Raw genomic sequence first — 12,500 nt, 5'->3', positions numbered from 1 at the left:
GGAGGTCGGGCACGTTTGCGCCCTGGGTCCCCTCTGTCACCTCGCGTGCACGGATTTCAAGAAAGGAGGGTAATTTTCCTCTGGATTACTAGGGGCAAGGGTATGCCCAGGCACCCTCCCCGTGCTGGCGGTCCCCTGCCGGGGACCAGATGGGATGTGCTCCGGGCAACACCTCCCAGGTGTCCGGGGCTCCCTCCTCCGACCCGCGGCGTGGGGAAGAGCCCGGGACGGGCTCCATGGGTCCCGGGCCCTGCAACCCCGGAGCCCTGCTGCCCTGGAGCCCTGCAGCCCCCGAGCCCTGGAGCCCAGCAGCCCCGGAGCCCTGCAGCCCCCAAGCCCTGGAGCCCAGCAGCCCCGGAGCCCTGCAGCCCCGGAGCCCCGGAGCCCCGGAGCCCTGCAGCCGTCGAGCCCTGCAGCCCCCGAGCCCCCGAGCCCTACAGGCCCGGGGCAGGCAGATTGGGCGTCATTTCGGTCCCGGCCATCTGGTCTCCAGGATCGCCTCGGCCATCTGGTCTCCCGCAATGCTTTCCTATGGGTGCGACCAGATGGCCGGCCTTCCCTGGAAGTCCCGATGGAGTGCCATTCGCCTCCCGGACCCCAGCAAGGGCTCCAGGAGGTCGGGCACATTTGCGCCCTGGGTCCCCTCTGTCACCTTGTGTGCTCAGATTACAAGAAATGGGGGTAATTTTTCTCCGGATTGGTAGGGACAAGGTATTCTGGGACCCCCCTTGGCCTAGCGGTCCTCCGCCGGCAGCTGGACATGCCAGGATGCCGCCCCAGCCCCGGATCCGTCCCTGGGCCTGCCGCGTGGCAGGAAGCCCTGGATGGGGTCCGGGGGGCCCCGGCCGGGCCCCGGGTTGGGTGCTACGGCCCTGGGCCCTGTCCCTCGGCCTGCCACACTGCCAAAGGCCTGAGACAGGGCTCCGCTGTGCCCGGGAAGCCTCCCCTTGCTGGGCTGAGTTCAGGAGCTTCGGCCGGGGCCCCCCGAGGGCCCGGGGAGGGCGGCCTCCCCATCCCGGGCTCTGTCCTTAGTCCTGCTGCGTGGCAGGGTGCCCGGGACGGTGGTCCGGAGGGCCTGGGAAGGCGTCCCCTGCGTCTCCGTGCATCAAAGCCTAGGCTGGGTCCAGGGGCCCGTCCGGGCCCCAGGTCGGGTGCCACGGCCCTGGGCCTCCGGTCCCCACCTGTTGGGAATTAGTGTGGGTTTAGCTCCATGGGCTAGTCTTTTTTCTTCTTTCTTTGTTTGGAATGGTGTCCTTCCTTTGTTTCCCTATTTTCGGTAGCCCCGCCCCCTTTCCCTCCGTGAATTTAGGCGACCAGCACTAGAGCTCTGTGCTTGGTTTCTAACCTGGTTGGCATCTTGCTGGAGTCGGGATTTGTGTTCGCCAAGAGCCTACGTGGGAATCTGTATGTTTGGAGCGTTCTACTGGCGGAGCTACAAACGGATGCGTTCAGCTGCACGAGGCTTCGTGACAGCCGCCCGGATGGGTGCTGCTCCGGTTGTTTTTCAGAACGAGTGAAGCACGGCGGTAACGCACTTAAAAGCGTCCGTTTTTCCCCAACGAGTGAGTGCCTTGCAGCGGGATTTGTTGACAGTATCGGGACTTTGCATTTGGGTTTCCTGCTTCGTGGGAACTGATTTAGCCTTCCGGGTACGGTGTGCCCGAAGTTTAGTACAGTTTGTTCTTCCCGCTTTTTGGTTAGCGTGTTAGTCTGTGGCCACAGATTTAGATTGTGCTTATAACGCACTGTTCGTGTTTTTCCTGCAAGGGGTTTTTTCAGTCAGACGTATGACTTTTTCCCCCATTGCCTGCAAAAGGAAGTTAAGTCACGCAGGTTTCTATTTGCCAAGTGAATTATTTGCTCTTCTCGGAAACCTTCTATTGGTTACACAGGTAAGGAGGGGACTGGGGTGTGTTGGATGTGGTTAATAGGTGGGAATAGGGAAGCAAAGGAAGAAGCTCTGGGTTATACATTGACATTCTTTTTCTGTTCTGTGTTTCTTGTCTTTTGTGGCTGCAGGTCAGGATTCCTTTACCCCAACTACTAGGAGGGTCTGCCGAGCTGTAACAAAGAGAGAGCCTTGGCTTTTCTTTTTCTTTGTTTTACTTATTTTCCTACCTTCTCCCTTTTCCCGGTTCGCGGTCACGCTGTACTACAGTGCGTGTGGCGGGCCGAGAGAGGGCAGATGAGTGGGGCCATCCTCGCTTCCGTGGTTGTGGGTTGAGTCGGCGAAAGGTCTAACAGAAAACCAAGCCCACGAAATTGCAACCACCCGAGCGAGTATGGATGAGGATGGGAATGAGGTGGATGAAAGGGCCCCTACTGTGCAGGAATTGATAGGGGCGGTTAACGCACTGCAGCTAAAGGTGCAGGAATTACAGCAGGAGAATCAAGGGCTACGTCAGGAAATGAGTGCAGGGAAGGTTAAGGCTCCGGTTTGGGGAATGGGTAAATCTCCCGTAGTCCAGCCTGCTACTTTCCAATTTGATAGGGGTGCGGGTACTAGTGGTTCTGGTAATCCCCCTTTGACTGTGAATGTGACTACACCCTCTCCGGTACCTTTGGCTGTTCCCGAAAGGTTTACTGGGGATTCCAGTAAATATAGCATCTTTATGAATCAGTGCCATTTGCACTTCATGTGTCGACCTGCGTCATTTCCTAATGACTCTACCAAGGTGGCGTTTGTTATATCCTATTTAGCCGGTACTGCGGCGTCTTGGGCCGTGCCCCTTGTCGAGAGTGATGACCCTGTTCTGAACAACTTTGCGGCTTTCAAAGAACAGATGCGTTGTCTCTTTGCTAAACACGCGTTTATGCAGGCAAGCGACGCTGAATTATTGAAACTTAAGCAGGGAAAACTAGATCTAATGACATATGTGTCCACCTTTAATCGGTTGGTTTCCGAAACCCATTGGCCCGCCGAAAAAAGGACGTCCTTATTTTATCAAGGATTGTCGGAGGACTTAAAGGACATTGTCTCACAGGTAGTGAATCCACCTGAAGGCTGTGTAGAATTCATTGATCTTGTTGTAAAGCTGAACCATAGGCTCACTGAGCGGAGAGGAGAGAAAAATCGATTCCAATTTTCTCGTGGGGTTCCATCTAGGGTAGAGGTAAAGAGTTCAGTAGAGAGTAGGACGATCCCTGAACCGATGGAGATAGGCGGAGTTCGAAGTCCCTTAACAACTGAGGAGAAAAACAGAAGGCGAACTCAGAATTTGTGTTTGTATTGTGGGCAGGGAGGCCATTATGCCAGGGATTGCACAGTTAAACCGTCTTCTTTGTCTTCTCGAAAGGTGGTGGCTTGTGTGCAACCCTCGGCAGAAGTGGAGATGATTGATCGACTGAATCCTTCCTACCAGGTTTCTGGTATAGTCAAACGAGTCCCTAAACATTTTATGATAACCGTCTGCTTAGTCATTACCAACAGCCACAGGACTCCGGTGTCTGCCTTGTTGGATTCAGGGGCCACTGGCAATTTTATGGACATCAAGTTGGCGGAACAATTGAAAGTGCCCTGGATTCTAAAGGAGCAACCCGAACCTGTGAGGGCGATAGACGGAACCGAATTATCTTCAGGGACCATCACTAGACAGACCGAACCCTTGTGTATGATTTGTGATAACGGCCACTCAGAATATATTGGGTTTGATTTGATTGATGCCCCTTCATTTGGTGTTGTATTGGGGGTTCCTTGGTTGCAATCCCACAATCCCCGCATCGATTGGTTTAGAAGAACGGTCACCCTGGATTCTGTTTTTTGCTTGCAAAGCTGTTATAAAGTTGCTACTGATTGGGTTACGCCTCTATCTTGTGCAGTTGGCGATGGCTTACGGTGTGACGTGCAGACAATCCCGGAAACATATTTGGAGTTTGAGGAGGTGTTTGACAAGGGGCGAGCGAGGGACTTGCCACCCCACCGCTCATTTGATTGTCGCATTGACTTAATACCTGGGGCGACGTTACCCTGTTGTCGTGTCTACGCCTTATCTGGGCCGGAAGAACTCCATTTAAAGGAGTATTTAGACGAGATGTTGGCTAAGGGGTTTATTCGCCCTTCCTCTTCGCCTGCCTCTTCGGCTATCTTCTTCATACCAAAACGGGAAGGTGGGTTACGAGCCTGTGTGGACTATAGGGCGCTTAATAAAGGGACTATTAAGAACAAGTACCCTCTCCCGTTGATCCCAGTGTTGCTCGACCAGCTGAGGCATGCGACCGTGTTCACCAAATTGGACCTCCGAGGGGCATACCATCTCATACGAGTCCGTGAAGGCGATGAATGGAAGACAGCCTTCCGGACTAAATTCGGCTTGTATGAGTATTGTGTGATGCCCTTCGGGTTGTGTAATGCCCCGGCGGCGTTTCAGTTTTTTATCAATGAGATCTTGAGGGAGTTTCTGGATGTAAGCGTGATTGTCTACATAGATGATATACTGATCTTCTCAAACTCCGAGGAAGAACATGTCATTCATGTTCGGCAGGTTTTGCAGACGTTGAGAGACAATCAGTTGTTTGTCAGGCCTGAGAAATGTAAGTTTCATACCGACAGGGTCGAGTTTCTTGGTTTTGTGATCTCGGTCGAAGGTATCAAGATGGATCCTCGGAAGATCGAGGCAATCACCTCGTGGCCAGTGCCAAAAAATGTGAAAGACGTCCAAGTGTTGTTAGGATTCGCTAACTTCTATAGAAGGTTCATCTCCCATTTTTCGGAGATAGTGGCCCCCATGACAGTATTGTTACGGAAGGGTGTTCCTTTTGTCTGGTCGTATGTGGCTCAGATGGCTCTGGATCAATTGATAGAAAAGTTTACTTCTGCCCCCGTTCTGGTCCATCCCGACCCTGCGTTGCCCTTTTTCGTTGAAGCTGATGCATCCTTGGGTGCTGTGGGGGGGGTTTTGTCACAAAGAGAGGCAGAGACCGGATTTATGCACCCCATAGCATTCTTCTCGAAAACCTTGTTGCCTGCCGAAAGAAATTATACGGTGGCAGAGCGAGAACTGCTGGCCATTAAATTGTCCTTTGAGGAGTGGAGACATCATCTGTGGGGGGCCCGGCATTCCATTACCATCTTTACAGATCACAAGAATCTTGAGTTCTTTCGATCTGCTCGGGCCCTTACCCCCAGACAGATGAGGTGGGTCTCATTCTTCAATGAGTACGATTTCATTATCACCTATCGGCCTGCAGCTCAGCAACTGAAATCGGATGCTCTATCTCGCATCCATGTGAAACCGAATGAGTGGGGAACCGATAAGGACTCAGGGTGTTTTATTCCTTCTGAGAAAATAGTAGGTAGTATCACACTGGATGATTTTGTGGCCTCGGTGAAAGATCAGTTGAGGGGTTTGGATTTAACACCTTGGTTGTCGATGCCTTCTTGTGCACAGAGGGATGGGTTGTTGTATCACGGATCGCAATTGTTCGTACCCCCCTCTCTACGTGACTATGTGGTGGAATGGTGTCATTCATCTGCTTTGGTTGGGCATCCAGGAATGCACAAAACCAGGGAATTCTGTTTACGTTGGTTTTGGTGGGAGTCGTTGACCCAGGATGTGCAACAGTATGTCGCGTCTTGTCCGATTTGTGCTGTGAGTAAACCATCACATTCTTGCCCGTCTGGCCTGTTGAGACCATTACCTGTCCCACCTGTACCCTGGCATACGATAAGTATGGACTTTGTTACCGATCTACCATTGAAATCAGGTTGCACGGTGATTCTGGTTGTGGTCGATTCCTTCACCAAGATGAGCCATTTCATCCCCTTGCCTAAATTACCCTCAGCCAAGGAAATGGCCTTGATATTTGTGTCATCTATCGTGCGGCTGCATGGCCTACCTTCCTCCATTGTGTCTGACAGGGGCTCCCAGTTTGTGTCCCGGTTTTGGACTGAGTTAGGGGAGGCCCTTCATATGAAACTCTGCCTTTCTTCAGCCTATCATCCCCAGTCCGATGGTCAGACAGAGAGGGTTAACCAAACCATGGAACAGTACTTGAGATGTTTGTTGACTTCCTTAACGTGTGATTGGGTGGTGGCTCTCCCTCTTGCGGAATTCGCGTACAACAACAGCTTTCATTCCGCACTGGGAATGTCCCCCTTTTACTGTTCCATGGGGTTTCATCCCCGGGCAATACCCATCCAACCTACAGGTCATGTGCCTGCTGTGGATACCTTAGGGATCGCCTTGAGCAGGATATGGGATTTGGCTAGGGAACATCTAATAAAGGCCAAGGATGACATGAAGCGACAGGCAGACAGGCATAGAGTACCTGCTCCGTCCTATGCCGTGGGGGAACGAGTGTGGCTGTCTACTAGGAATCTGCATTTGGATGGCCCTAGGAAACTGCAGCCTAGGTTTGTGGGTCCTTTCCCCATAGCTCAGGTGATCAATCCGGTGGCAATGAGACTGGAGCTACCGGATGAATATCGCATCCATCCGGTGTTTCACACCTCATTGTTGAAGCCATATGCCGACACTGATCAAACCTTGCCCCCTCCCCCTCCCGTGATGATTGAAGGAGAGGTAGAGTTCGAGGTTAACGCTATTCTAGATGCCAGGAGGAGACGTGGGAGGTTGATGTACTTGATTGATTGGAAAGGGTATCCCCCAGAAGATCGTTCCTGGGAACCTGCTACTGCAGTGCATGCTCCCAGATTGGTTCGGTTGTTCCATCTTCGTCACCCGAACAAACCTCGCCCGGTGGGGAGGCCTTTGAGGGGAGGTACTGTTGGGAATTAGTGTGGGTTTAGCTCCATGGGCTAGTCTTTTTTCTTCTTTCTTTGTTTGGAATGGTGTCCTTCCTTTGTTTCCCTATTTTCGGTAGCCCCGCCCCCTTTCCCTCCGTGAATTTAGGCGACCAGCACTAGAGCTCTGTGCTTGGTTTCTAACCTGGTTGGCATCTTGCTGGAGTCGGGATTTGTGTTCGCCAAGAGCCTACGTGGGAATCTGTATGTTTGGAGCGTTCTACTGGCGGAGCTACAAACGGATGCGTTCAGCTGCACGAGGCTTCGTGACAGCCGCCCGGATGGGTGCTGCTCCGGTTGTTTTTCAGAACGAGTGAAGCACGGCGGTAACGCACTTAAAAGCGTCCGTTTTTCCCCAACGAGTGAGTGCCTTGCAGCGGGATTTGTTGACAGTATCGGGACTTTGCATTTGGGTTTCCTGCTTCGTGGGAACTGATTTAGCCTTCCGGGTACGGTGTGCCCGAAGTTTAGTACAGTTTGTTCTTCCCGCTTTTTGGTTAGCGTGTTAGTCTGTGGCCACAGATTTAGATTGTGCTTATAACGCACTGTTCGTGTTTTTCCTGCAAGGGGTTTTTTCAGTCAGACGTATGACTTTTTCCCCCATTGCCTGCAAAAGGAAGTTAAGTCACGCAGGTTTCTATTTGCCAAGTGAATTATTTGCTCTTCTCGGAAACCTTCTATTGGTTACACAGGTAAGGAGGGGACTGGGGTGTGTTGGATGTGGTTAATAGGTGGGAATAGGGAAGCAAAGGAAGAAGCTCTGGGTTATACATTGACATTCTTTTTCTGTTCTGTGTTTCTTGTCTTTTGTGGCTGCAGGTCAGGATTCCTTTACCCCAACTACTAGGAGGGTCTGCCGAGCTGTAACAAAGAGAGAGCCTTGGCTTTTCTTTTTCTTTGTTTTACTTATTTTCCTACCTTCTCCCTTTTCCCGGTTCGCGGTCACGCTGTACTACAGTGCGTGTGGCGGGCCGAGAGAGGGCAGATGAGTGGGGCCATCCTCGCTTCCGTGGTTGTGGGTTGAGTCGGCGAAAGGTCTAACACCACCTTGCCGTTCCCTGGCGCCAGCTCCCTTTTTCGTCGGGGCACAGAGTGGCACCGGCTGGCTTGACTCTCGTGCCCGGCCATCTGTTCTCTGGGATCCCCTCGGCCATCTGGTCTCCGGGATCCCCTCGGGCATCTGGTCTCCCGGATCCCCTCGGCCATCTGGTCTCCAGGATCGCCTCGGCCATCTGGTCTCCCGCAATGCTTTCTTATGGAAGCGACCAGATGGCCGAACTTCCCTGGAAGTCCCGATGAGGTGCCATTTGCCTCCCGGATCCCAGCGAGGGCTCCAGGAGGTCGGGTACCTTCGCGCCTTGGGTCCCCTATGTCACTCGGTGCGCACGGATTCGAAGAAAGAGGGGTAGCCTTCCTCCGGATTACTAGGGACAAGGTATGCCCAGACACTTCTTGCAGTTCTCTGCCCGAGGGGAACGACCAGATGAGATGTGCCTGGGAAAAAACCTCCCTTCTCCAGGAGGCCAACGGCATGGCAAAATACCCGGGAAGGGCTCAACGGGTCCCGGGCAGACCTCCCCCGGGCGTCCGGGGCACCCACCGGGCAGACCTCCCCCGGGGCACCCATCTCCAGGGGGCCAACGGCATGGCAAAGTACCCGGGAAGGGCTCCACGGGTCCCGGGCAGACCTCCCCCAGGCGTCCGGGGCACCCATCTCCAGGAGGCCAACGGCATGCAAAGTACCCGGGAAGGGCTCCACGGGTCCCGGGCAGACCTCCCCCGGGCGTCCGGGGCACCCATCTCCAGGAGGCCAACGGCATGGCAAAGTACCCGGGAAGGGCTTCACGGGTCCCGGGCAGACCTCCCCCAGGCGTCTGGGGCACCCACCGGGCAGACCGCCCCCAGACGCGTCCGGGGTACCCATCTCCAGGAGGCCAACGGCATGGCAAATTACCCGGGAAGGGCTCCACGGGTCCCGGGCAGTCCTCCCCCCCCCGGGCGTACAGATTCGGGCGGATGTGCTTTTACGAACCGGATCGGAATCGGCCCAAATAATAATAATCCACATTTGTAAAGCGCACAGTCACCCGTAAGGGTCGCTGGGGGCCGTCGGGAAGATTAAGCAAGCTATTGCCCAGAGTGAAATGGTGCTGGGCTTTTCTGCCGCCGGCGCCGGGGATCGAACCGTGATCTCCAGATTCCGGAGTCAGCCGCCCTAGCCGCGGCGTCAGCTATTCCCCAGAGTGAAATGGTGCTGGGCTTTTCTGCCGCCGGCGCCGGGGATCGAACCGTGATCTCCAGATTCCGGAGTCAGCCGCCCCAGCCGCGGCGTCAGCTATTTCCCAGAGTCAAATGGTGCTGGGCTTTTCTGCCGCCGGCGCCGGGGATCGAACCGTGATCTCCAGATTCCGGAGTCAGCCGCCCTAGCCGCGGTGTCAGCTTTTTCCCAGAGTGAAATGGTGCTGGGCTTTTCTGCCGCCGGCGCCGGGGATCGAACCGTGATCTCCAGATTTCGGAGTCAGCCGCGGCGTCAGCTATTTCCCAGAGTCACATGGTGCTGGGCTTTTCTGCCGCCGGAGCCGGGGATCGAACCGTGATTCCCCAGATTGGGATATCCCAAAAATCCGGCATGGTAGGTGCTCGCCAGGACCAGGGTTGGAGACCCCTGGGCAGTCAACGCGCAATCTGCTGGGTTCGACTCCGATCCGTGTCAGAAGGTCTGTGTCAGGGGTCTCCAACCCTGGTCCTGGCGAGCACCTCCCAGGCCGGATTTTTGGGATATCCCCATCTGGGGAATCACGGTTCGATCCCCGGCGCCGGCGGCAGATCAGAGTGCCCAGGACGGGGTCCGCGGGTCCCGGGCAGTCCTCCCTTCGGGCGTCCGTGCCTGAGAGCTCCGGTGGTCCACGCCGCGCCTGAGGCCCAGCCGGGGTCCCGGAGCCCTGCCTTGCGTGGGCAGGCAGGCAGGCAGGAGCCCTACCGCGAAGGCTCGGGGTGGGAAGCACTTTCGATCCCAGCCATCTGGTCTCACGCAATGCTTTCCAATGGGGCGACCAGGTGGCCGGGGTTCCCTGGAAGTCCCGATGAGGTGCCATTTGCCTCCCCGATGCCAGCGAGGGCTCCAGGAGGTCGGGTACTTTCGCGCCTTGGGTCCCCTCTGTCACCTCATGTGCACGGATTAAAAGAAAAGAGGGTAATTTTCCTCCGGATTACTAGGGAGAGGGTCAGTCAGACCGCCGTGTGGTCTGGTGATTCTGAATCAGGGGAAGGCAGGACACCCCTCCCAGGCTGGTGAGTGGGACTCCATGATTGGAATAGGCACCGAGGCGAAAATTATCAGTTCCGTGGGATTTTGAGCCCAAGACCCGCCGAGGCGGGGAATCGAACCCTGGTCCCGGGCTAGACCTCTGCATCAGGGTCTGACTCGCTAACCATTGAGCCACACTTCTCCACTGCATGGCCGAGTGCCTGGGACGGGCCTTCACTTTCGCGTCCGCCCTGCAGATGGTCTTTCCTGTCCGTTGCCACCGCGGACGGTCTTTCCCGTCCGCCATCATAATCGGCCCCATCGTCCCTGGCTATGTTAAGGCTATGTTAAGGGTGACCCGTTAAGCCTGGGGTAAATTAGGATGGCGGATGGTCTTTCCCGTCCGCCGCGGACGGAGGCAGGCAGGAAAGGCAGGCAGGAGCCCTACCACGAAGGCTCGGGGTGTGAAGCACTTTCGATCCCGGCCATCTGGTCGCACGGTACCGCTCGGGCATCTGGTCGCACGCAATGCTTTCCGATGGGGGAGACCAGATGGCCAAACTTCCCTGGAAGTCCCGATGAGGTGCCATTTGCCTCCCGGATCCCAGCGAGGGCTCCAGGAGGTCGGGTACTTTTGCGCCTTGGGTCCCCTCTGTCACCTCGAGTGCACGGATTACAAGAAAGGGGGGTAATTTTCCTCCGGATTAGTAGGGAGAGGGTCAGTCAGACCTCCGTGTGGTCTTGCGATTCTGAATCAGGGGAAGGCAGGACCCGGGCATGCCCGCCGGGGCCCCCAGGGGCCCGGGTACGTACCTGCCGCTCAGCCCCCTTGCCGATGGGCCTTTTCCTCCGAGTTTGCTCAGGCAGGCCTCCGCGAGGTCTGGCCATGCTGAGACGGGGCCAGGCAGCACCCGGGCCAGCCCGCCGGGGCCCCCAGGGGCCCGGGAACGCACCTGCCTCTCAGCCCCTTCCCGATGGTTCCTTTTCTCCGAGTTTTTTTCCTACATTCCGACCTCCGATAGGTCCGGTGGTTCTGAATCCGGGGAAGGCAGGACCCGGGCCCGCCCGCCGGGGCCCCCAGGGGCCCGGGTACGCACCTGCCTCTCAGCCCCATCGCCGATGGGCCTTTTCCTCCGAGTTTGCTCAGGCAGGCCTCCGCGAGGTCTGGCCATGCTGAGACAGGGCCAGGCAGCACCCGGGCCCGCCTGCCTGTGCTGGCGGTCCCCTTCCTGGGGACCAGATGGGATGTGCCCCGAACAAAACACCTCCCAGGCATCCGGGGCTCCCTCCTCCGACCCGCGGCGTGGGGAAGAGCCTGGGACGGGCTCCATGGGTCCTGGGACGGGCTCCATGGGTCCCGGGCCCTGCAACCCCAGAGCCCTGCTGCTCTGGAGCCCTGCAGCCCGCGAGCCCTGGAGCCCTGGAGCCCTGGAGCCCTGGAGCCCTGGAGCCCTGGAGCCCTGGAGCCCTGGAGCCCTGGAGCCCTGGAGCCCCGGAGCCCCGGAGCCCCGGAGCCCTGCAGCCGTGGAGCCCTGCAGTCCCCGAGCCCTGCAGTCCCATAGCCCAGGGGCCCCGCAGCTCCTGAGCCCTACAGGCCCGGGGCAGACAGATTGGCGTCATTTCGTTCCTGGCCATCTGGTCGCCCCTCTCGCCTCGGCCATCTGGTCGCCCGCGAAGCTTTCCTATGGTGTGACCAGATGGCCGGACTTCCCTGGAAGTCCCGATGGGGTGCCACTCGCCTCCCAGGTCCCAGCGAGGGCTCCAGGAGGTCGGGCACTTTTGCGCCCTGGGTCCCCTCTGTCACCTCGTGTGCACGGATTACAAGAAATGGGGGTAATTTTCCTCCGGATTGGTAGGGACAAGGTATTCTGGGACCCCCCTCGGCCTAGCGGTCCTCAGCCGTCAGCTGGACATGCCAGGATGCCGGCCCAGCCCCGGATCCGTCCCTGGGTCTGCCGCGTGGCAGGAAGCCCTGGATGGGGTCCGGGGGCCCGGCCGGGCCCCGGGTCGGGTGCCCCGGCCCTGGGCCCGGTCCCCCGGCCTGCCGCACTGACAAAGGACCAGGACGTGGTTTCCTTCGAGCCCGGGGAGCCTCCCCTCCATCGGCTGAGTTCAGCAGCTCCGGCCGGGGCCCCTGAGGGCCCGGGGAGGGCGGCCTCCCCATCCCGGGCTCTGTCCTTGGTCCTGCTGCGTGGCAGGGTGCCCGGGACGGGGTCCGGAGGGCCCGGGAAGGCTTCCCCTGCGCCTCCGGGCTTGGGAGCCCAGGGGCCCGGCCGGGCCCCGGGTCGTGTGCTACGGCCCTGGGCGCCGTCCACCGACATGCCACACTGCCAAAGCCCCGGGATGGGGCTCCGTTGTGCCCGGGCAGCCTCCCCTTGCCGGGCTGAGTTCAGGAGCTTCGGCCGGGGCCCCCGAGGGCCCGGGGAGGGCGGCCTCCCCATCCCGGGCTCTGTCCTTGGTCCTGCTGCGTGGCAGGGTGCCCGGGACGGGGTCCGGAGGGCCCGGGGAGGC

Source organism: Lissotriton vulgaris, chromosome 8 (genome assembly GCF_964263255.1).
Source record: "Lissotriton vulgaris chromosome 8, aLisVul1.2, whole genome shotgun sequence".
Lineage (NCBI taxonomy): Eukaryota > Metazoa > Chordata > Amphibia > Caudata > Salamandridae > Lissotriton > Lissotriton vulgaris.
This window is presented reverse-complemented; position numbering follows the sequence as displayed.